Source organism: Microcebus murinus, chromosome 7 (genome assembly GCF_040939455.1).
Source record: "Microcebus murinus isolate Inina chromosome 7, M.murinus_Inina_mat1.0, whole genome shotgun sequence".
Lineage (NCBI taxonomy): Eukaryota > Metazoa > Chordata > Mammalia > Primates > Cheirogaleidae > Microcebus > Microcebus murinus.
Window position 1 is genome coordinate 69,082,128 of NC_134110.1, and position 24,625 is coordinate 69,106,752.

At 37.6% G+C, this 24,625-nt stretch overlaps 1 protein-coding gene across 5 annotated transcripts in view; it reads left to right on the forward strand.

Moving 5' to 3' along the window:
• Positions 1-24,625, forward strand: part of RUNX1T1 (RUNX1 partner transcriptional co-repressor 1) — a 139,992-nt gene that overhangs the window by 40,410 nt on the left and 74,957 nt on the right. The gene's annotated exons all lie outside the window — the stretch shown is intronic.

A 24,625-nucleotide genomic window follows, 5' to 3' on the forward strand; every position in this document is an offset into this window, starting at 1 on the left:
GCAACCACAGTTGTGTATAGGTATTGCCAGTTGTTTGAAGAATGTTTTTGCCTTCAGGATGTGTCTTGTAGTCCGTCCTCATCATTATTGATATATGTGCAGAAAGGATGCATTTGTGACAGAATTGCACATTTTCATTAGTAGACTAGCAATGTTTTGTAGCTGAAATATGGGGAAAATCAATTTACAAAAAGACAATGACTGAGATCTGCGAAAAGTCATTTTAACTCTTTAAGCTTTCATCTTGATTTATATGCACCGTGGAACTAAAGATGTAATGTGTACTGGGTATATAATATAGAATCGGTGTCAAAGTGCTTGTGTTTTTTTATTTTTTTTATTTTTTTTTATTTTACCAGAATATTGTAGCCCTGTTCCATCTGATTTTTATGTCATAATTGAAATCTTCTTTGTTTTTATGCTCTTAGTAAATATGTGAAATGATCCAATTTGTTAGCATTTTGAAGAGACTATATGTTATTTTGATAAAACAAAAACTCTACAATAAACCAAAGCTATTTGTGAATCATAATAGGCGAAAGAGATCAGTTAGGACTCTTGCTTCTTCTAACTAATTACATGATTCTAAGTAAGCTTCAAAACATCCTTATTTTAAAAGCATTGAACTGTTTTTAGGGCTTTACAGTCATTGATAAGTTTCTTTTAGTGTTAAGTCGTTAATATATCTGACTGGTTCTGTAGCAGTAGCCTGAAGCGTGGGCACTGTTTTTTTTTTTTCTCTCTCTCTCTCCCTTTCTCTCTCTCATCAACTGTGTTAGAAAACCTTGTACTTGGATGCAGAGAATATATTAACAGCTGTGACTATGAGCATGTGCCAGAATGGCGATACTTGAACAGATTTGACACTTGGCTATTTTTGACACCCATCTGTACTTTTTAAACTCTATGATTGGGTGGACTACCTCTTAATATGTTTTTAGCATATTTTAGTCCATATATATATATATATATATGTATATATATTTAGTGGACAGTTTTAGCCATCTTGGGGCAAATTTTGTATTTTTAAATAAGACATTCTGTGTAGAAGATCAAAAGATTGTGCTTTGTGTAATTTGATATTGTCACTTAAAAAAAATTTGACCACTTATTTATATATCAACATATATATTTTTTGGGGGTAGTTCAAGTGTCAGAATGGGTTTCTGGTTGTCTTAGACTTGATGTAACAATTCTCAGATCTAGGGTCTTTTTTATAAAATTGGGATCCCTGGAAACAGATGTGTACAAACTGAACTTTTTCAGACAGACTACTCTTTAGGGGTAGGTAGATTAAAAAAAAAAGTCTTAGTTTAGGAGTTTCTACAACTATTTTGGTTGAAAAAACAAAACATGCTTTTTTAGCTGTTGATAGCATACTGTTACAAAATGAACTAAGAAAAGTCAAAAGGGGCTATGCATGCTTTAAAGAAATAGATTAAACTATTTTAAAATTATTTAATTCACCATAAGGAAATATCATTTCACTGCCTGTCACTTTTGTAACAACTAGATCCTTGTGTTTAAGAAAAGGAAAATGTTTTCTTATGAGAAGGCTGGAAAACCTTGGGCATTATATTGTTTTAGGAGGAGATGACTCTAACCTTTCTGAAACATTTATATTTTTATCAATCTTTGTATAGTATTATCAAAGAACATATGTTGACCTACAAAATGCTTTCAGGACTGTTTCCTTAAAAGGACAATAAGTGAGCACAGTCTCTTTAGCCCAGAAATAGTGCTGTTCTTTGAGAAGATGGCTAGTATTAGGTCAGACCACCCTTTCTCAATGGTCCTGCTTTCCAGATGTGCCTGGAACATTTTTTTTAAGTTCAAGTTTCCAAAAGAGAGAGAAGGAAAAAAAAACGTTTGTTTTTAAAATCTGGTTTTACTTAAGACATCTCCATCCTGGAGTGCATTTCATAAATTGCCCACATATTTTTCTTAGCAGAGAACTTAACTGGCTGTAATTTTTAACACATGGCCACATCATGTGATATTTTCAAAACACTTACACATAGCTTTAAGAAGGTCCCTGCAGAAATGATCCATCCTCTCACAGCCGGCCCATTTTTTAACAGCATATCTGCATTTTCCATTTAGTAGAGCTATATATTATTAGCTTACATTTTTGGGTAGTAAAACAGTGCATTGCTGATTGTAAAACATGGACTTTATTATCTGCTGAAAATTGATTTGGCATTTATAGCCACTGTGTACTAGACTATTTTTCTGTTTTTAACATCAATGCTTGCAAGCGATGATTTGTATAAAAACAGAAATGAAATTGCTATGGACAGACAACTGTTAGTGTCCCTAGTAACTGAACATTTGGATAATGCACCTGGTTATTCTTTTTTTTAATAGATGCACTAAATGCTATTTCTGTTAATATTTCTGAGTACTTGGCCTTTTAGTTCTATATATTTAAAATGATACTTGAAACCTTTACAGGGCATTTTTCTGTACAGTTAATGGCCTATTGAAAAAGATAAGTGTTTAATCTTTTTTTTTTTGTGGGTGGTGGTGGTTATGATTTCTGAAGGCTTCATATGACAATTACTTGTTTTATTTCTTACACATTTGCTTAGTGGGCATTATATAGCCTAGAAATGTTTATTAACCATCTCTCATCCCTACACTGATGATTGATGTTTGCAAAGAAGATGCTATAATTATAATATTCTGAGCAGCCTTCTGAGTCATCAGAGGAACAAAGATGTTTTAGAGCAGGAAGTTTCATCTTACAAATACCTTTAGTTTACAGATGTTGAAACTGAGGTTCATAGAGATTAAACAAAACAACTCATTCAGGTGACTTGTTAAAGTGAGATCTTCCCAGTTCACTCTCTTTACCATGCTGCTTCTAAATCTCAAATATGCATTCAATCATGTTACCATATCAGCGCCAGTCTTTGTTGTCTTGTATTTTCAGTCCTGGATTGCTCTCGTCATATGCTTTCTCCCCTCCTGCGCCAGGATTGCAGAGCCATGTGGGAGAAAATTCTATAACAGTAATCACTTGGCCTGTGGCAAAAATGCGCCCATTAAATTTATTTTATAATTGTTTGTGAATTAGGGGGCCTAAATGTGGTTAATAACCAGAGTATGACGCAGAACAAAAAATATAAGGCTGTGACCACTGGGAGGTTATTGTAATAAAGAAATTCAGGTAGTAGACATTTGTAGGTTGCTCAAAATGTGTTACGTACCAGAAAACTATGATTAGTGCCTCCATGCCCTCAAAGAGTTTAGAGTTCTAGTGTTCCAGGCAGAGGAGTAAATGGAACCTGAGTACAGGAGGAGACCACAAAGAAACCCAGAGGTGAGGTGCCCACCTGGACTAGGAGTTGAGGACATAGGGGAAGGGTAGGCAATGGACCATTCTGATGTTTATTAGAAATCCTTGCCTATCTCCTCCTACTTGCTCTAAATTGGACCTTAGTTCATGTAACTTAACATTTTTTAGTTTGTTGTTCATATACTAAGGACAAGACATCTATTTTTTGTTTTATTAAATTTTAATAAATTAATATTTTATTATACATACATTCTGTGTATGACAGTGGGTGTAGTATTTCTTGAAAGCAATTTCTTTGTGTACAGTTGCAGTTCTTTGGTGGCTAATCGCATCTAGTGGAATAAGTCATTAACTTAAATGACTCATAACTTGAGAACAATAGGATTTCACACCTGACCAAGAAGCAGGTTTATCACGCTGGCTTTCTCAAACAGCTGTTTGCATTAATTAATATTAATGTAAATGTACTTTCTGAGAATGTCTTGCTTAATTATATTTTTCAACCCATAGAGTTCCAATCAAAGGAATCAGGAAATCCTCTTAATCTCAAAGGGAATATATAACTGCCATCTCTGAACAGAATAAATCTCTGATAGTATACTAAGAGCAGCCTTTTATTGAAAGCCTATATATGCTAGGCCCTGGGCTAGACACTGCATATACTTTCTAATTTTTACTACAGCTCTGCAAATTGTTTCTGTCTCCACCTGATCTATTTGAAACCTGAAGATCAGATAAATTAAGCAGTGTGCCCAAGGATACAAAGATAAAGTTAAATAGTAGATGGGATTCCCTGGTCTGTCTGCTGACTTTGAATTCCTTGTTTTGTTTTGTTTTTTTTTCTTTTTGAGAGGAAGTTGGATGTGTTGGGCTTGATGAGAAGATCTTTTGTAATGGAGGCTAGATAGATCATTTAAAGGGGAATGTTTGAATCTGAAGTATAGTAGCATAGAAAGCACAGTTCTTTTTGCTGAAAAATAAAGGTGGAAAAGCATTAGCTTTAATCATCAAGAATGATCTTAGAGAAAACAGGTTAGGATGTTGGTTATTTCTCTGTGTAGTACTACTCCTCTTGAAAGAGTACAATGGGCTTCTGGAGACTAATGTCATTATTTTGAAAAGCCTAATAGAAATCATAAATTTACTGCCTGGCAAAGCTGTACAGGTTAGCTAAGATATAACCTTTCTTGGCTTTTGGAATGTGGTAATCCTAGCTTTTTTGTTGTTGATCTGAAGTTCAGATGGATGATTTTCTGTGTTTTGGATTAGTAGAAAATTGGAAAGCAAATGATATATTCAACACATTGGCAGACAAAATTGTTAAAAATTGTGTGGTTAAAAAAAATTAGGTCTCTTGGTGGTGAGACTGCTGTGTACCCACGGCTCTGCCCCAGGAGATCCTAGGCCTGCCGGCAGAGTGTTTCCAGAAGATGAATATGCTCTAGGAAAGCAGATATCTTTTTCACCATCTAGTGCCTCCTGTAAAAAAAAAAAAAAAGAAAAGAAAAACAGTTGATTTTTTTTTTTTCTTTAAATTGTGGCATGCTTTTTCTAGAAGGTTTCATTCAGTTTTCCACATTTCCCAGTTAAAGGCTAAGTGATAAGTGTAGTCTGGCTCACTTTTTATTAGAGGGATTCTTTTAATTCTGTGTGGTTTATTAACATCATACAGAGTACTTGATGCTCATGCAAGAAGATAATTTTGAAAGTACCTGTGAGAACATGATACTGTGAAGAGTTTGGCTTTTAGAGCTATGTAATTAGGTAAAGTGCTTTTTAGGAAGAAGGGATATTAGAGGTGTCTTTATCATGTGTTTATGAGTTTAGCAAGAGGTCCTATAGAGTTTGACAAAATAAACTGAGCTTTCTTAACAATCTGGGATGATTTTGATGAGGGATGCTAAATTATTTGGTGCTAACTTTGAGAAAGACAATTGCTGTGCTTCTGAGCATATCATTATTTTACATTTGAACTTTGCCTGATTTAACTTCACTGCTTTCCTCAGGACTTGTTTGCTTTAATGTTTCTCAGGTTATTGGGAGGAAACTACAAAGTAAAATTTGAGGGTCCTGAGGTAACAATTTTTGCATTCTTGCATTTAAAATGTTTAACATATGTGGTGATGAGGGTGAGAATGGAACAAAGAAAGGCACTTTGCATGCGAGATGAGCATTGTTTATTATAGTTGTATCTGAAGCTATATACTTATCAGTTACAGTAACACTTCATTTGAAAGGACTGTTAACATTTATTTTCTTCCTCCGTTTTCCTCTATCATTAGTTATATTTGTACAGTCTAGAGAAAAAAATATATGAAAGGAATCAAAATAAGGATTTTTGTCTGTAGAAAACGCTTATTAAACTTTCTATTCAATGTTTATTTTCTTCTATATTTCCCACAGTATTCTAATGTGCATTCTTAAATGACAAACCGCCTGCATATTAGTGAGAGAAATCAGAGGCCCTGAAATTAGTGATAGAAATTAATTATCCAGTCATTCTTTATATACCAGAGTTTGCTTGCTAACCATGAAATAGCTCCCCAAATCGGTAAATGTAGGTGTGATTGGGCTTTCAAAATGTTTTCTATTTTGTACAATTTAGGAATCTTTCCAAAAAATGGCATCGAAAGGAAGAGTTACCTCTTGTTGATGTTGTTTAACTATTTGCTGCATAAAGGAATGTCGATTTGCTTTTTATCTTTATCTGTGGTTTGATCGTATGTCCTGGGTGTAAAACATTTGGCACCATGTCAGTGTGTAATCTTTTACCAAAACCTCTTGGAGAATCGAACCATTTTGTAGTGTTTTCCAGAGATTAGAAGATTATCTCTGTAAGCCACAAAGTTAGTCCTGTTTACTTGCTTAAAATTGTTGTACTTTCTAATTAATCATTTCGAATGACTGTAGTTTTCATATAGAACTATATTCTTAATCAGTTTGTGCTAAACATGTTTTATCTTTAGCTTTGTGACTTGGGTTTATATTATGGAAAATTAATAGATTGTATTTTATGAGGCTATCTATCAAAAATATAGAGCATTGAGAATGTCAGTTCCCGAGTGTGATTCAACTTTCTTCCACTTAGTGGTGTTACCATGAACAATTCAGGCCAGGCTCAGGGTGGCTGATGCCTGTAATCCTAGCACTCTGGGAGGCAGAAGCAGGTGGATTGCTTGAGCTCAGGAGTTTGACACCAGCCTGAGCAAGAGTGAGACCCCATCCCTAATAAAAAAAAAATGGAAATAAATAAATAAAATGAACAATTCATTTTACTGTCTGTTTTGAGCTTTACTCCTTTTGTCTTAAAAGCAGACACAATTATTCTGCTTTGCTTTACTTCACAGGATGGTGGTAATGATTGTAAGTGTGCTGTGTACCTCTATAAAGAGGTTATTAAAGGCAGACAGCTATGCTCTCTGAACTTAAAAATAGGGGACAGTGTTTGACTCCACATAAAACAGTTCTAGGCTGTTGTGCTTCATGAGGTTTGTCTAGGTTAGGTGGGGTTTTCTGTGTTTTGCCTATGAGTGTTAGGATTTTCTGTCTCTTCACTGTGTCAGCTGCCCACCCTTTCTCTATTAATGTGGCCCCCCTTTACCCATTCCGGTAGTTTGCTAACTTGGAAACCAGATAACCAAACTTGGAATGGTAAGTCAAAGAAGAAAGTGCATGCTTAAGTGAGATCCTGAAAAGCTCATCTTGGTTTTTGGAGGTATTCATAAATGGCAGTTTTAATTTGTGGCATCCATTTAGGTCATTCAGAGGTTTTCTCCCCTCTTATTGATTTTCATGTCTCTTAGTACGTGCTGTTGCTGGAGAGCTGAATTCTGCATAACCTTTTATTTCAGTTCTTTGTTATCCCAAGATACAGACTCGTTTCTTCACTGTTTAAAATATAGACATTTTAAGCATCATCAACTGTCCTTGATAAAGCTGCCATTTACATTAAGATCTTGATTTCCTAGTTCTAATAATTTCATTCCAGGCTACCTGTGAGTCTGGCATATAGTAAGCAATCAACAAATGTTTGCTTAATGAATAAGTGAGTGGATGAGAGGTAGACTGGGATTCATGGAGATTTCAAAGGAAGGAAATAATACACAATGCATGTTAATTAATGAGGGGAAAAATTAAGAAGTGAATCTTCTAAACATTTTTGGAAAATGGCATTTATGAATCAAATATTTTTTTTTAGAGTTAAGGAAAAACACATTTATTTTCAGAGCATACAGCTTTATTGGTGGCTAGCTGCATATTGGTTAAAATTGCATTTATAATCTGATAATTTATTATGATCGTATTTACTAAAAGTATATACAACATATAACACTTAAAACTTTCAGGTGTAGCTATTGAAATTAGAAACAAAGTAAAGGGTTTTTTTGTTTTTGTTTTTGAGTCTCACTTTGTTGCCCAGGCTAGAGTGAGGGCTGAGGCATCAGCCTAGCTCACAGCAACCTCAAACTCCTGGGCTCAAGCAATCCTCCTGCCTCAGCCTCCCGAGTAGCTGGGACTACAGGCATGCACCACCATGCCCAGCTAATTTTTTTTCTATATATATTAGTTGTCCAATTAATTTTTTTCTATTTATAGTAGAGACGGGGTCTCGCTCTTGCTCAGGCTGGTTTCGAACTCCTGACCTTGAGCAGTCCACCCCCCTCGGCCTCCCAGAGTGCTAGGATTACAGGCATGAACCACCACACTGGCCAAAGTAAAGGGTTTTTGACAGTTGTGTGTGATATTTTGGGAAGTGAGTTCTCCTTCCACCTGAGCACTTCCATGCAGTTTGGCCATCTTTCATTCTTGTTGCTCAGTGGAGGGTGGGTGTAATGTTTCAGTCTTCCACCAGACATACTGAGTAAGATTTTAGCAAAAGACAAATGTTAATGAAAGATTTTTATCTTTTCATTTACATGGTGAATTCAGCCAGCACTTTTTTCTATCAATAATCCTAGAAGAGTACAATTTGATAGGCTGGTAAAATTTATCTTCAAGACTCTAGAGAGATTGCTAGCATAATTCATTCAGTGTATAAGATATATGTTTTCTTGAAAAACATGACTTCTTATTTTAATGCTGCTTTCTTTAAATATTTTTGCCTTTTTTATTATAACATTTACATTGGATCCTTTGAAAGGAATAGGGTAAGACTTTTGAGTTTTGGAGAATATCATTGCATAGTATGCCTTGAAAGAATAATCTTGCTAATTTGGCAGATATTTTGTAAGTATGTTCCTTAATTCATGCATTTAAGAAAATTCTTGGAAGGTCAGTTTAGCTTATCTGCTGGGAATCCTAATACAAGAATGCTGCTGATTTTCTGCACAGATTAAAGACTCTCGCAGGGTCATTTGAACACTTTGAAAACAGGGTACAGAATGGGGATAGATAAGTTCTCAAAGTGGGGGTCCAGTAGGCCAACAGCATCAGCCTTACCTGGGAACTTGTTGGAAACAGTTCTCTGTCCCAACCCAGTCCTATCGCATCAGAAACTCCGGGGGTAGACCCAGCAATCTATGTTTGAACAAGTTCTGTCTGGAGATTCTCAAGCGTATTCAAGTAGGAGCACCACTGTTGTAAATTATAACTGTTTGGGTCCCTATGTATCGTACAGAGAATACCCCTGTTTGATCATAACGAAGATAGTTAAGGTCCTGAATGAATGGAAGTCAGTGTAATTTATCTTAAATGATGCATTTTAAAAAGTCATACTCGAAAAATTGCAAATAATGTATTTGTTCATACATATTTGTTTTGCCTTTCTGATGGCATAGTCAGATGGCTGCATGGCTAAATTCAGTGAGATAGTTGAGAGAGGGCGCTTTTCACTTCATGTTGTGAGATGTTAGCTTTTCTGATAGTTACCTTTAAACAAATGTGTCTATTTCAGTGCACTTAGCTACCTTTTAGCATGCCCTTGCCTCAGAGTGAGGCCACCTTCTGATCATTCCTAAATTTTTGAGTTTAGCCAAACCTCTTTAGAGAATATTTAGGTAGACCTCAGTGTCACTGTAATATCAGATAGCCTGGAGGATTTTAGACAAACAAAAATGTCCTTTTATTTTTCAATGTTGAACATAAATAAGCATTCGGTATAATTAAAAAATGTTTCATCGGTAGTGCCTTGAGAAGATTTATTTTTTTATGTCTCCTGTATCTTCTGTTCTCTTTTGTGCTTGGTAGGCCTTCAGTAAGCATAGTCTGACACGCTTTGTGGCCTTTGCCTCCCGTGATAAAATAGATTGAAATGATTCCTGGCACCATCTGGTGAAGAGGAGCAGCCCTGGAGGACTGTGCTTTGAGAGAAAGTGACTGAATGCTAAGAAATGTGGAAGTCTAGGGACAGAGGCAAAGGATTTTTTTTTTTTTTAAAGAGCATGAACATTAATACATCTTCTTGAGGTTTGATGGGACATGTACTGCCTACTGCCCCATCTGGTGCTTGTGATAGCATGGCATATTAGCATGCTGCAAGTTCATAATGTATTCAGGGGGAGGAAACGTCCCTTGCATACCAATTGAGGCATCTTCTCTTTCAGAACTGCTTTTGAATTTCAATGATGTTTATATCTTCCAAGCCGTGTCTGAACTGAGCATTTCCGCTCCGAGGAATAACATGAGTGAGTGTGTGTGAGAATGTGTGTGTGTGTGTGTGTGTGTGTGTGTGTGTGTGTGCGCACACTCTCCATTAATTTATCCTCCTCTCTCTGTTTTTGATGAAATTATAAGTAGTTTTTAATATTAGGTTGGTATATGATTTAAAAAAAATTTTTTTTTCTTGAAACCACATACTACTGTGTTCTTACTTCACCTATGGCACTTAACACATTTTGGCTGGTGGAATTATTTGTATAATTGTCCTCGTATAGATTGAACACCTTTGAGGGTCAGGCTGGTATCTGATTATGTTTGTGTCTCCATGGCACCTAGAGTTCAGTCATCCATTTAACAAATATTTATTTATTGAGCTCACGCTGTCAGCCTGACACTGTTATAGATGCTGAGGAATCAATGGTGAGCAAGACTGGTGAGTGCCTCCTCAAACAAAGAAACAGATAAATGAGCAAGATAATTTCAGATAGGGATAAATACAATAAAATAAAAAAACAGGCTAGAGAGTGACTTGCTGGGTGGGTGGGGAGCTAATTTAGATTGGATTATCAAGGAAGGAATCTTTACTGAGGTGAGCTTTTTGCTGAGAGCTGAGTGAAGGGACGATTTAGTGGCAGAGCAATACCAAATATAAAGCCTTCAGATGAGAACCTGATTGGCATTTTCAAAGATCAGGGTAGCTAGAGCCAAGTTCAGGGTCCACACCATTGCCAGGAGTTGGGGATTTATTTTAAGTGTGTCTGGAACCTATCAGAGGGTTAAGCTAGGAAGTGCCATGATCTAAATTGCCTTTTAAAAGAATAACTTGAGCTGCTGCATGTCTTGCACTTAGTAGGGTGCAAACTAATTCTGTTGACGAATGAGATGAGCCTTTAAATCCATTGAGGCACCCTGTTGAATTGAAATTAGCATGGATTTTAGAGGCAGAGAAATGTCTGTTGGATTCTGGCCTTGCCATTTGCTTGATGTTTGATTTTGAGCAATTATGTAACCTCTTTTAGCTTATGTCTTCTCATCTGTTGAAAGGGAAAATTAATGCCTAAAGCTATCGTATTATTGTGAAAATTAAATGAGATAATTATTAAAAGACCCAGCAAAATGCCCAGCTCTTAATAGGTACCTGATCTATCATTGATATACTGACTGTAATAAAACATTTGGGATAGTTTCAAGGAATATTTAAACAGTTGGCAAATCCTTTTCTGGTACTGTTATCTTGTTCATAAAACACTGTTAAAATATTGCCATGATAATAGTGCTCAGCATCTGTAGTCTGTTTCTCTTCTCTTCTCTTCTAGAGAATTATCTAAGCAAGAAAACTTAAGGAATTCTATGGCAAAATCCATGCCCAGTGAAACAACATGGGATATTTTTTTCCTGATTTTTTTCCTTCTTACCCAACATGTATCTCAGTGAATTTGAAATTTTATTACAATTAACACTATCATTTATTTTATATATATATATATTTTTTTTCTGAAGACATTTTTAACATTAAAGAAGCCAAAACTACCTTATTAATTGGAGTGAGAATTGTGGTTATAGGAAGGATACTATGAAGAGTTTTAATTCATAGGATAGTAACTTTGTTAGTTGGTTAGTTGCATAGTTGTTAGATACGAGCCTTTCAAAAATAATTTTTTAACGCACGTAAATGGAGAAAATAAGGAGTTCCTTAGATTTTGCGTGAGTTATGAACTTAATTTCAAGGAACAATCCTTCAAGTATTAGTCTATGAAGTAATGTTTAGCTTGTCACACTTCTTTTAGAAGGATTGTGGGATTGGGGGTGGGGGCAAATGTTGCTGAGGGTTGAGTATCTAAATAGAGTTCAATTAACATTGCTTTAGGCATAATTTTATTGGCTATATAGGTTTGGTTGAGTTACTATGTATTTGCTTTTGGCTAGAGGCTCTCCCTTCTTCAGTCAATAGATTACTTTTTGTGTTTTCCTCCAAAATATTCAGGAAAACAAATAATGCTTAAGGAATGTGGAGGAGGAGGTAGTGTGGGTAATTCAGGCAAGTTTAGTCAGCACTTAGGAGATTCTTGAAAGTTTTTTGATGTTCTACAGGACTATACAGAGCTGTTAACATCAACATGTTGTGCGAGAAAAATCATTTATTGCTGCTGTATTCTTGCTGGAATGTAAGAAAAAGAGAAGGGAATTAAAAGGGCCACAAAAGGTTGGGAGGTGGGAATCACAGTTCAGAATAAAGCAGCTGGCTGTCGGCTCCAAAGATTTATTATTTTCCTTAGTTAAGTGCCGGTGGGATTCTTAATAGCATCTTTGAGAAGTGACGGGCATGTATTGGGATAGTTCAGAAGTGATAAGCGTGTATCAGAATAGTTCAGAGGGGATAGTTTCCTTTTAGGCCATCCCAGATATTGTCTGTCTGGCACCCTGTGTGTATTTTCATTCTCTGCAGGATGCTACAAATACAGATAGTTACATGGTATTTGTTTTCCTCTAGAAAGAGAGGAAAAAGGAAAACTGGGATGATCAGGTGAGATAGGTGCATTCATTACCTTGTGTTGGATCCAGGGACGTCGTGAGCCTTATGAGAATAAACCTACGTGATACAACACCAAATCTGACTCAGCTACTGTACCACCTCGCTTTAATCTGTGTGGCTTAGGTCAGCAGTCCCCAACTTTTTTGGCACAGGGAAAGGTTTCATGGAAGACAGTTTTTCCACAGACTTGGTGGTGGGGAGGATGTTTTGGGGGTGATTTAAGCGCATTACACTTATTGTGCAGTCAAAACTCTCTGCTAACTATAATCTGTATTAGCAGCCAATCCCTAGTGCCTCAGATCATCAGGCATTACATTCTCATAAGGAGTGCAACCTAGATCCCTGGCAGGCACAGTTAACAGTAGGGGCTGTGCTTCCGTGGTAGTCTAATGCCGCCACTGATCTGACAGCAGGCGGAGCTTATGTGGTGATGCAAGCAATGGGGAGCAGCTATAAATGCAGATGAAGCTTCACTCCCTCCCTGGCCACTCACCTCCTGCTGTGTGGCCTGGTTCCTAACTGGCTGCAGTCCGCTGGGGGGTGGTGGTGGTGGTTGGAGACTGTAGGCTTAGATGATACAACATTGCAAATTACACTTCTAGATTTCTCCTCTCTGGCTTTAAAGACAATGACCGTATCTTGGATAATATCCAGTTTATAATTGCTTTCAATTTCAGGTACTTGGCAAGTGTAGCCTTTATTTTGACCCATTTCTGTCATGTATTTCAGTTTCCAGTAGTAGAAACAGCTCCCTTATCACCCCCGCAAAACTTGTTTTCTTAGGACATATTAAAAGACAGACTTATGTACTTATGTAAAATGAACATCTCACCCTCAAAAGAACAGGTTGGGTGTCAAGTATGTGATTCTGTCTGTCTCTCCTTTCTTCTCCACAACAGACTTTATAATAAAGGCTTTGGCTTTTTTAGAGATCAAAATTCATGACCAGCTTTATTCATTCTAAAATCATATTGCACCCACAGGAGCTTAATAATGGTCTGTCAGATTCCCCCCTCCACCAGTTTAAGTTGGAAAGGAGATAAAGACATAGATGTCATTTACTGATACCTCATAAATTTTGAGGCAACCAGAAGTCCTTGAAAATCTGAAAAATCATTTAACCAATCAATATTCACTTATAAATGTTATATATTTATATATTAAAATATATAAAGTTATAAATGTTTATTTACATTTAAATATTTATATTTATTTATTGAAAATAGGTCATTTGAATTAGTTCATTTGCTGAGCTAAACGTTTGGTAACATTTTTATAACTTAGCACATATCGAACGTACCACAGATTATACTCTTTATGTGGTTCTTCTAGGTAATCTGTGCAATGGAGTCTTAAGAGAATTATATGGGCACTTTTCACTTACAGGACTACTCAGCTGCTCAAAGCTCAGATCCTTAACATATTTCCTTTCCATTATAAACTCGTGCAGTTCAGGCCCGTCTGTAGCAGATGTTGGAGGAAGTGGGTGGACAGATTAAGTGGGTGTGGTATCCTTCCCCCTGAATTAACCTGGAAGGGAGTTTTATAGCAAATTGTTTGAGGTCAGAGACTCTTGTCTTTTATTCTTTTTTTTTAAACCTGTAGTGCATAGTATAGTGTTTCGCACATAATATATGGATGATGAATATTTCAGCAAAATACTCAGAAGCTCAATTATGACAGCTCTCTAATTCATATGTCCACGTAATCCATCATGCAGCAAGTGTTTCTGGAACTATTAATACGTGTTGGGGATGGGTCAGTGAATAAAACAGGGAAAATTCCTTACCCTCAAGGAACTTGCATTCTAGTGCATGTAGAGGAAGGTGGGACAGGAACAGGCAGTAAATGATAAACATAAAAAGTAAGTGGTTTCTGCGGACCTCATTCTGAAGACCTCTCTGTGCCTCATGGTTATTTCTGTCATTTATTAGTTCATGTATAATGCAGGTATTTATTTTACTATCATTGGTATTCAGTCTAGTTTGTAGTTTATGTTTTTTTTTGTGTAGCAAGTGAGTCCTTTAACTTAAGCACTACTCTACATAGTGGTAGCCAAGGCTGCATGTTAAGTCTTTTGGATCCGAACTGCTGTGCTTTAGTACTTTTAGACCCATTTCAGGTTTGAGGTATCAAGAAACAGGCATTTGCCAAAGGTAAATTAATAGTCACGCTGGGGTAATATTAAAAAAAAAATCTTTGTATAAATCATATGTTTGGGGCATTGTTTGTGACTGTTTTGATAAGCTGTGATTTAGAATCTGCTTCCACATTTCTCTTAGTAAGCAGTGCACATATGTCGTGTTAGCTTCCTTAATACCCCAGAAGTGGGTTAAGCTGCTGTAAGTTACCCTAGTATTCATGAACATATCAGAATTCCAATGTGTGATACAGTCTTCCCCCCCTCCCCAAGGTATTGACAATCTGAACTGATACATGGGTAGGTGTGGGTGAAATATTTGTCTTTCAGGTAAGCACAAGCCGTGGTGTAGACTTCTGGGTTGTACAGGCATATTCAGTTTATTTATCTGAATCATTTTCTTGGAGCCATTTCTCTGACCTCCATGAGGTTGCTGTCCCATCTCAAAGTAACTGAGTTGTGGTGGTACTTAGGTAGCACCTCAAAATATAACTGAGTTTTAGTGGTTGTAAGGTAGACAGGGTTCAATTTAATATAAAATATTTGAGCACGAATTCTGGAAACAACTTTGTATTAAGCACTGCAGAGTTTCAAAGAGAGGAAGACAGTCTCAGCATTGGAGGAACTTAGTCCGTCAGGGGATATAAAGTTAAGATAATGATTGCCATGGAGATTGAGAGCCAGGAGGGTGGAGATGGATCAGGGAGAAATTCCAAGAGGCAGTGAGGATACAGATCAGCATGAGAGGACTTTGAAAGCATCAAGTTGAAGTTTGTGGGACAGAGATTCATTGAATGAATGCTGTCATTTTGGAGAAAAGGTAGGAACAGAATCAAAGGTGCTGCTGATATTTTGAGCCTGGGTAACTGGCAGGATGGTCATGTCTCAAAGGACATAAAGTCAGCAGGAAGAGCTGGTTTTATGGAAAGAATCTCACTGCTGTGTTGAACTTGAGGCTCTTAAAATAATAGGAGCCATCCTGCCATCAGTTAGAAATGTGGGATGATAGCTTGGGTGAGGGATTGAGTCCTGAGATATAAATTGAAGTGGAAAAAATTAAATTGTGCATGTCTATAATGTGTAGACAATTTTGAGAAAATGGGAAATACTAGATTAATATTATATTAATCTAGTTTTCAAAGCTTTGAAATTTCCTTGCAATTATATTATGATTTGTTTTGATGGTCCCACTTTGAAATTAACTTTTATATTGTTTCCATTTGTATTTTATGCCTTTATTCCCCATATTTTTGAAATAGCATTTATTTAGTTATCAGAACTATGCTCACATCTATCTAATTGTGAATGCCGTCTCCTTTCTGAATACTCTACCTAGGCCCAGCATTTTATTGTACTACTTCTTTAGCTTCCTCACAGTGGCCTTAGTTAACTCCTGAGTATCCTTGCTTGAAGCAACATTGTTTCTAGGTAGAGGGTGATACAGTGATTAAGAAGTTGGGCTTTGCAGTCAAACAAAACTAGGTATGATGTCCTCCTCTGCCTGCCTTTTACTTGCTCGTTGTGTCTCAGTTTTCTTATCTGGTTCTCTTGAGGATTAAATGAAATCATGGAAAGTGTTTTATACTGTTGGCCCTCCATAAATGGTTGGTAAACTGTAGTTGTAGTGTTGGTAATGACGATGATAGTAATATTCTGTCTAAATCTCAGGTTTATCCATGCTTCTTTATGCTGCAGACACGGATATATGAAGTAGAATGGCATCCTTCCATGAATCACAAGTTTAATGGTGACTTAAATCATCTCTTCATGGTGTTCATTTTGCCATCTCTTGAAATGACTGAACGAGACACAGCAGACTTCTGCCGTCTTGGTCCTTTTTAGCCATTCATTTCCACAGATGCTGCCTCCTAGTCTAGTGTAGACATCTTCACAACTGCCTTTCTGTGAGAACTTGTAGAAGTCTTGTCAGTTTCTCATTCACAAAATGTGAAAAGGGCCAACTATCAGGTACAGCCTGTTTATTCAGAGAGTGACTTGATTTGACCTTTCTTTTCCTGTTGCCTTTGCCCATATCGCTACTAATTAATATCTGTATGAGAGAATTAAAGTTGGTTCATTTTAGCTACTCATCAAGGATTTTTGGAAGTGGAAGGAGAAGGTGTATCATGTAGTATGAGCTTTGAGTTTTGTTCCGTCTGTTCATCCATCCATTCATCCATCCATGATGTTCCTGAGTACTATTATCATGGATAGTAAGATCTGACAGTTGTAGAAACCAAGTAAACACTTTCTGATAAAGAATTTAGGCCGGGCGCTGTGGCTCACGCCTGTAATCCTAGCTCTTGGGAGGCTGAGGCGGGCGGATTGCTCAAGGTCAGGAGTTCAAAACCAGCCTGAGCAAGAGCGAGACCCCGTCTCTACTATAAATAGAAAGAAATTAATTGGCCAACTGATATATATATATAAAAAAAAAAATTAGCCGGGCATGGTGGCTCATGCCTGTAGTCCCAGCTACTCGGGAGGCTGAGGCAGAAGGATCACTCGAGCCCAGGAGTTTGAGGTTGCTGTGAGCTAGGCTGACGCCACGGCACTCACTCTAGCCTGGACAACAAAGCGAGACTCTGTCTCAAAAAAAAAAAAAAAAAAAAAAAAAGAATTTAGAAACTTTGGGATAAATTCAGCTTAAGGGTTTCATGATTATGATTATTTTTAAAATTATGATTTTTAATACTGTCATCCCAAAATTCTAAGGAAAATACAGCTGAAAAATTTTACACTTACCATCTTTAGTGTAACACTCTGTGTATTACTATGAAAAGTATAAAATCATACTACTTTTTATTTTCATTTATTTAAAAATTCTATCTATATACATTTATTAAATGTTATGAGGTGATAATGTATTATAGAGACTTTTTATAAAGTTTCTTATACTTTCGTGGTAGTTTGCTGGGACTAGGTAGTTTTTTCCTTCCTTTAGCAGATTTTTCTTGGTTGGTAGGACTGGGGCCCAGAGAGGAAAAAGAATGAAGCATTTCTTTTTTGAAATGAGATTTTACCACCTTAGTTTGAGGACACTTGAGGATATTTTAGTTAATCTTGGAAAATGGATGTCGGTTACCTTTAAATAATTTTTTTTTTTTGAGACAGAGTCTCACTTTGTTGTCCAGGCTAGAGTGAGTGCCGTGGCGTCAACCTAGCTCACAGCAACCTCAGTCTCCTGGCTCAAGTGATCCTCCTGCCTCAGCCTCCCAAGTAGCTGGGACTACAGGCATGCACCACCATGCCCGGCTAATATTTTGTATATATAATTTTTAGTTGGTCAATTAATTTCTTTTTATTTTTAGTAGAGACAGGGTTTTGCTCAGGCTGGTTTCGAACTCCTGACCTCGAGCAATCCACACGCCTCGGCCTCCCAGAGTGCTAGGATTACAAGGCGTGAGCCACCACGCCCGGCCCTTTAAATAATTTTTAAAGTAAGTAAAATTAACTTTCTAGGGAAAGTTGATTTTTTTTTTTTTTTTGGAGGGGGCAGGATGTTAGGCTAGAAAAGAGGTCTGAGAAATATGTATAGATTTAAGATTTTTCCTTAGAGTACCTTCTTCTTTATACTCGCCCATCATCTTATTTTTATTTATTTATTATTTTGAGAAAGGGTCTTGCTTTGTTGTGCAGGCTGGTCTTGAACTCCTGGCCTCAAGTGATCCTCCTGCCTCAGCCTCCTAAATAGCTGAGATTAAAGTCACAAGCCACTGCACCCAGCTCAATACTCACCTATCAATTTTATAACAAATAAGAAATGTGTCCCCTTGTGAGGGAAATGGGAGAGATTGAGGTTTGGGTTAATTGTCTGCATATGAACAAATAGGGGCGGAGGAGAAAGGAGCAAAGGCAAACCCAAACATTTGAATAAAATATAGTTGTTTCCCAAGTGTTTTCTTTGTAACTAGCATGCTTGAATCCATAGTAGCTCAGGGCACTAAAATAATGAAATATGACATAGTCTTCCTTTTTAAATATATTTTTAGTTGGCCAATTAATTTCTTTCTATTTTTAGTAGAGACGGTGTCTTGCTCTTGCTCAGGCTGGTTTCTAACTCCTGACCTTGAGCGATCCGCCTGCCTCGGCCTCCCAGAGCGCTGGGATTACAGACGTGAGCCATCCCGCCTGGCCACATTACTTTATTGTAAATGTTCAATGAGTTAATACATGTAAAGCACTTAGCAAGATACCTGACACTTAGTAAGTGCTCAGTAAATATTACCTACTATTAAGATAGAAATATTACTAGTAGTAGTGGTATTCCACCATGACAAGGAAGACACAAAGATATTTACAATAAGATGTGTGTTGGTTTATGATAGGAGAAGAATGTATAGTAGAGCCAGATCTAACTCCTAGTTGGTGCAGGGCAGGTTCTAGTGTGGCAGTGCTGTTTTCTTTCTTGCCTTCTTTGTTTTTCATTTTTTCAATTAACACCTTTTTTTACTCTGTTGCCCTAAATCCTAGTGTGTTTTTGACTTACAGCAGTTTGCCAACAAATACTTATTCAGAACTAGCTATGTAGTAAGCACTGTACAGAATGCTGGGGATGGAATAATCAATAAGGTATAGATTTGGCCTTTGAAGGAATGCATATGTCTGTGTGTATGTGTATATAGTATACACAGACACACACCTGCAAATAGAATAATCGTAATAGATGATGCTAAGCTCACTTATAGATATATGTGGAGCCTGAAGAAGGGAGCAATTGATTCTGATTTGAATGTGGAGCAGGAGTTACTAGGGAAATCTTTACAGAAGAGGTAGTGCTTGATAAATGCGTCTTGAAGCATTGTAAGTTTGTTGTAGTCAGAGGGCATTTTTTTTTCTTTTTTTTGTTTTTCTTTTGTCTCTGCAACAAGACAGAAAGAGGGCATTTTAGATACAGGGAAGAACATGATCTAGGAATACCAAGGCATGAATTGGCATGGCTGGAGCATGCAGCATGAGAGAGTAACAAGTTAACATCTGTCTTGCAGGTAGGAGTGGTGGAAAGAGAAGCCACTGGATGCTTTTAAGCAGAGGAGTCATATGACTGGTTTTGAATGTTAACATCACTTTGGGAGTGATGTCAAGACTAAATTGAGGAAGGGGATGAGATTTGTAGTCTGCCAGGGGAGATAGGATGAGGATCTCATGAGCTTACAGGGTCAATGAGAGAGGGAGGTGTCGTCATTAGAGATACCAAATAACCAGAACTGAGGAGCTCTAGTGATCAGTTGATGTGGAGTCAGGGTGTTGGGAGCAGTGGTGTCTAGAGTGACTCGCGTCTGGTTTGGGTAACTGGTTACCATCTACCAGAATGGGGAATAATAAATTGAGAGAAGATAATGAGCTCGCTTTGAAATGTTAAATTTCAGGTTTGTCTGGTCTATGACTATGGAGATGTTCAACAGGGAGCTGGGTCACAAGTTTGTTGAAGGGAGCTATGTGTACTGGGAATCCTGACTCAGAGTCGCTGGTGATAGCTAAAACTTTTGTAGTGGTTCACCCAGGAAGCAAATGTATGGTATAAAGAGAGGAAGGCCTTCAAAAGAACACTAGGGGGAATACTAGGGCAGAAGAGAAGAGGTAAGGAGAGAAGAAGGAACTATTTATTATAGAGGTTTTGAGAGAGAGTCAGGTGTCAGTGAAAACAAGGGGACAAAGAATTTCACAAAGAGAGTGGTCTACTGGTGAATGCTGCTGAGGGGCTAGTAATTGAGAAGGGTCAAGGTTGCCTTTCGATGTGGCCAGCTGGAGGGAAGGTAGTCACAGGTAACTTCAGTCCCTTTGATGGAGACTGTCTGTGGTGGGTTGCAAAGTGGATGGAGCCACTGAGGTCTACTCTTAGGAAGCTTGAAAGTGGAAGAATGGAGGATGTGCCATCTACACTAAAGGAGAGGTTGTTTTGTTTTGTTTTAGACAGAGTCTCGCTTTGTTGCCCAGGCTAGAGTGAGTGCCATGGTGTCAGCCTAGCTCACAGAAACCTCAAACTCCTGGGCTCAAGCAATCCTGCTGCCTCAGCCTCCCGAGTAGCTGGGACTACAGGCATGCGCCACCATGCCCGGCTAATTTTTTCTATATATTTTTAGTTGGCCAATTAATTTCTTTCTATTTATAGTAGTAGAGACGGGGTCTCGCTCTTGCTAAGGCTGGTTTCGAACTCCTGACCTCTAGCAATCCGCCCGCCTTGGCCTCCCAGAGTGCTAGGAGTACAGTCGTGAGCCACCGCGCCCTGCCTGTTTTGTTTTGTTTTAATGGGAGAGATTCTAGCAGTCCTAGGGTGGGAAGCAGCCGAGATGGCCAGATAAATTGAAGATAAGGAAGAGGGTGGAATACCTGATGGAGTGAAGCCCCTAGAGGCGGAAGGGTGTGTTTTCTGAGCCTGGAGGTATGGATGCAAATACAAAGGAGTTCTGAGGGTGGAGTTTGCAGAGATTTAGGCCTGCTGTCTTCTCTTTGCTCTCTTAAGTAGAGCTTGAGGTTATTTGTAGAGACGAGTATTAGAATTTGGCTGGAAAATTGAGTTGAGCAGGTTGTGTCTTCAAGATTAATGCAACCTGGTTTTTTACTCAATGGCTGACTTTCTTGCCTCCCCTTATCTGGGGCTGTACCTTGCTGGGTATGCTTGAGCTTATTTAATCCTTTCTTTAAAAAAAAATAATAGAGTTAAAGGTCTGACCTTGAACTCCTGGGCTCAAGCCATCCTCCCAACTCAGCCTCCTGAGTAGCTGGCACTACAGGCGTGCACCGCCACACCCGGATCTTATTTAATCTTGTGACCTGTTTGGCTTTTCCTCCTTGCTGTATCCCAACATGTATCTAACCTTGACCTCAGCATGAACTTACAGCTATTACATTAACCCTCCCTTTGTGTCTCTGGTTTATGACACCTCCCTGTTTCTTTTCTTAGTTGGTTTACAACCAATTCAGAATCCTGCCTTCCTCATTTGTTTTGACCAATATTTTTTAGTACTTCTATGCCAGACACTGTGCTAGTACTGGGATAGGACAGTACTCTGGGAGGGAGATTAAATTCCATCCAAATAAAGGAATATAAAAGAATTTTGAGTTTTGTAAGTATCACAAAGAAAACAAAGGAGTGAAGACCCTGAGTGAAATAGGATGGATGGCCAGGGGAGGACTGATGAACATAAAGGTAAGAATGAGCTGACCGTTTGTAGAGGGGAGAAGGGAAATAGTAGTTTTTTTTTTCTAATATTTATGAATATTCATGAACAAACATTCCATGAGTGTTGGATTATATGTGTGGATGGGTAAATTATGTCTTCCTATTGGTCCTTTCTTGGTTCCGGAAAGCCCAATATAAGACCTGTAACAGATTATTCTTTAAGGAGGAGAGAAGGACTTGTGTGTTTTTAAGAATATTAACTGGATATGCAACTGTTATTGGGCACCTACTATGTATGCACAATGTGTCGGAAAGAAAACAAGACAAAATGTATTTCCTTCACTCAGTTGGATGACGTTTCCCTCTGCCTGCCCTTCCTCCCCATCAGCATCAGTGGCTTCTCATGGCAGTGGTTGTCCACAGGACAGGGTGGTTGTGTATTTGTGCACTGATGAGAAAGGTTTTTTCTGAATTCCTCACATGATTCTTTTTTTTTTCTTTTTTATTTATTTGTTTTTTTGGCAGTTATAGGTGTGTAGCTCACATGATTCCGATCCACTAGCCCCCTCTTCCTACCCAGTTGAAAATCATCCTTTTTTTTTTTCTCACTTTGTTGCCCAGGCTAGAGTGAGTGCCATGGCGTCAGCCTAGTTCACAGCAACCTCAATCTCTTGGGCTCAAGCGATCCTACTGCCTCAGCCTCCTGAGTAGCTGGGACTACAGGCATGCACCACCATGCCCGGCTAATTTTTTGTATATATATATTTTTAGTTGGTCAATTAATTTCTTTCTATTTTTAGTAGAGACGAGGGTCTCACTCTTGCTCAGGCTGGTTTCAAACTCCCGACCTCAAGCAATCTGCCCGCCTGGCCTCCCAGAGTGCTAGGATTACAGGTGTGAGCCACCTTGCCGGACTTAAAATCATCCATTTTTGTTTAAGGAGGAAAAGAGGGTGTGTGTGTGTATACAAATGCCATCATTAGTCATCACCATTATATGAATTAGTTGAAGTGATTGATTACTGGAACTTCAGTCCCAGAAGTAGACATGTGGGACAGATCTGAAGCTCAGGACTTTGGGCCAAGGTGGGTGTCACAGCTTAATATCTTCAGCTAGGGGACAGTAAAAGATTTCTTGGAGAGGAAAAGAGGGAAGTCCTGAAAGGAAGGTAAACAGAAGAGAACAGGGGAACACTGCAGGTCAACTGTGCTGACTTCTTACTTTTGTCTTGAGTCAGCCCAAGTAAGTTGACATACAACATCATCTACTAGGGCAAAATCTAGTGTTTTCTTGCTAGCCAAACCTTGCAGAAGTAAGGTGCTATTCTTCAGAGAAATGAGGTGAGAGTAAGAATTTGTGAAATGGTTTATTTGGCTTCAGGTACCTTCCTAGGGCACCCTGGCCAGTATTTCTGAGAAGGGAAAGGCACTCACTCAGATGTGCTGTTTTGACCCCTCAAAACAGAGGTTCCCAACATATTTTCTTGTTGCCATTCAAAGAGTGTTGACATTTGCAACCACTGTGGACTTCTGTAGTAAGTGTTGAGATGTTCCAAAAATTCTACCCCTGTGCCCTTTAAGGAAGTAGTAGTGATATTATCACAGGGATGATTTTGGATATATTGTAATTTGAGTTATTAATATTAACCTGTTAATAATAACATGCTGAACCTGTGATTGAGAACAGCTTCTTTTGTATATAGACATTTATTACTTTTGTGATTAATTTGTTTGACAAATAGTATCAAGAAGGTTGTGTTTTTGAAAATGACCTTATAGATTTCTAGCAAGCCACATTTTTCATTTGTGCATGGAATGCTCTTTGCAGTTGTCCATCAATGTTTAGTTTGATTTCCCCCATTATAATTCTTCATAAGCTCAGAGAAGACATCTCTAGTGCTATATAAAATATAAATGATTCCTAGTAAGTGGATGGGAACTTAGACTGTCATCTTAATAACATTTATCCACATTTAAAGTATATATACAGATGAGGCTACATTAAGAACTTATTAACGTGAAATTTATTTATGCGTTCACTTGAGACACATGCCTGGAACTTAAGGTGGTATGTGAATTGTAAAAATGTGTCATTCAAACTGTATCTAGCCAGAATTTTATGGATCTAGAATCCCCAATGGTCTTCCTAATATTAAAAAATATGCTTGTTTTTAAAATTTCTTATAATAAGAGTGGTAAAACTAGACTTACCTACATGCTTTTGAATATATGTATATGCAGATATTTCGTTGGTTAAATAGAACTTGAGCTTCTGTCCTTAGGGAATACTTATTAGTAATTAATTAGGGTACCTTCTCTGAATTACTTTATTAATTTAAATAAGGTCATGGGCCTTCATGAAAAATTGTATTATGCAAAATATTAACTGAGGAAGAGACTCTGTTGAGAAATGATGAATGTGAAATTGAAACAACCCAATAAAATTTATGGGCTTGACTTCCTTATGTATTGACCATATTAAGTCAAAGGGAAATCTCTATGTAAATACATTTACCTTCCGTTCTCAATTCGTGTGAAAAGATAATTATATGTAAAGAATTTGCTAATATATTCATAGGCTGTCTAAACATCTTTGGGAGCCCTTCCGGAAGACTCAACTTTTTAGTGAAACTGTTCTTTGGGGAGGATTCTATTAATATTTTGTTGTATGGTGCTCCTTGACCACTTTAGAAATAATTTGATCATTTATTTTGGTATTTTATTCTTAAGATGCTCTAGTATACTTGTGGATTTTTTTCTTGAAATGATCTCAAGGTCTTTTCCTTTTAGTCTGCTAGTGTGTGTGGGCTTCCTTATTACTAAAATAGCATCCATTTCTTTAGTCAGTGAACATTGATGCAAGGCACTGTTAGGTGAATGGGATACAGAGGTGAATAGATACTTTTTTCTACTGTTGTGTGTTCAAGGGCTTTCA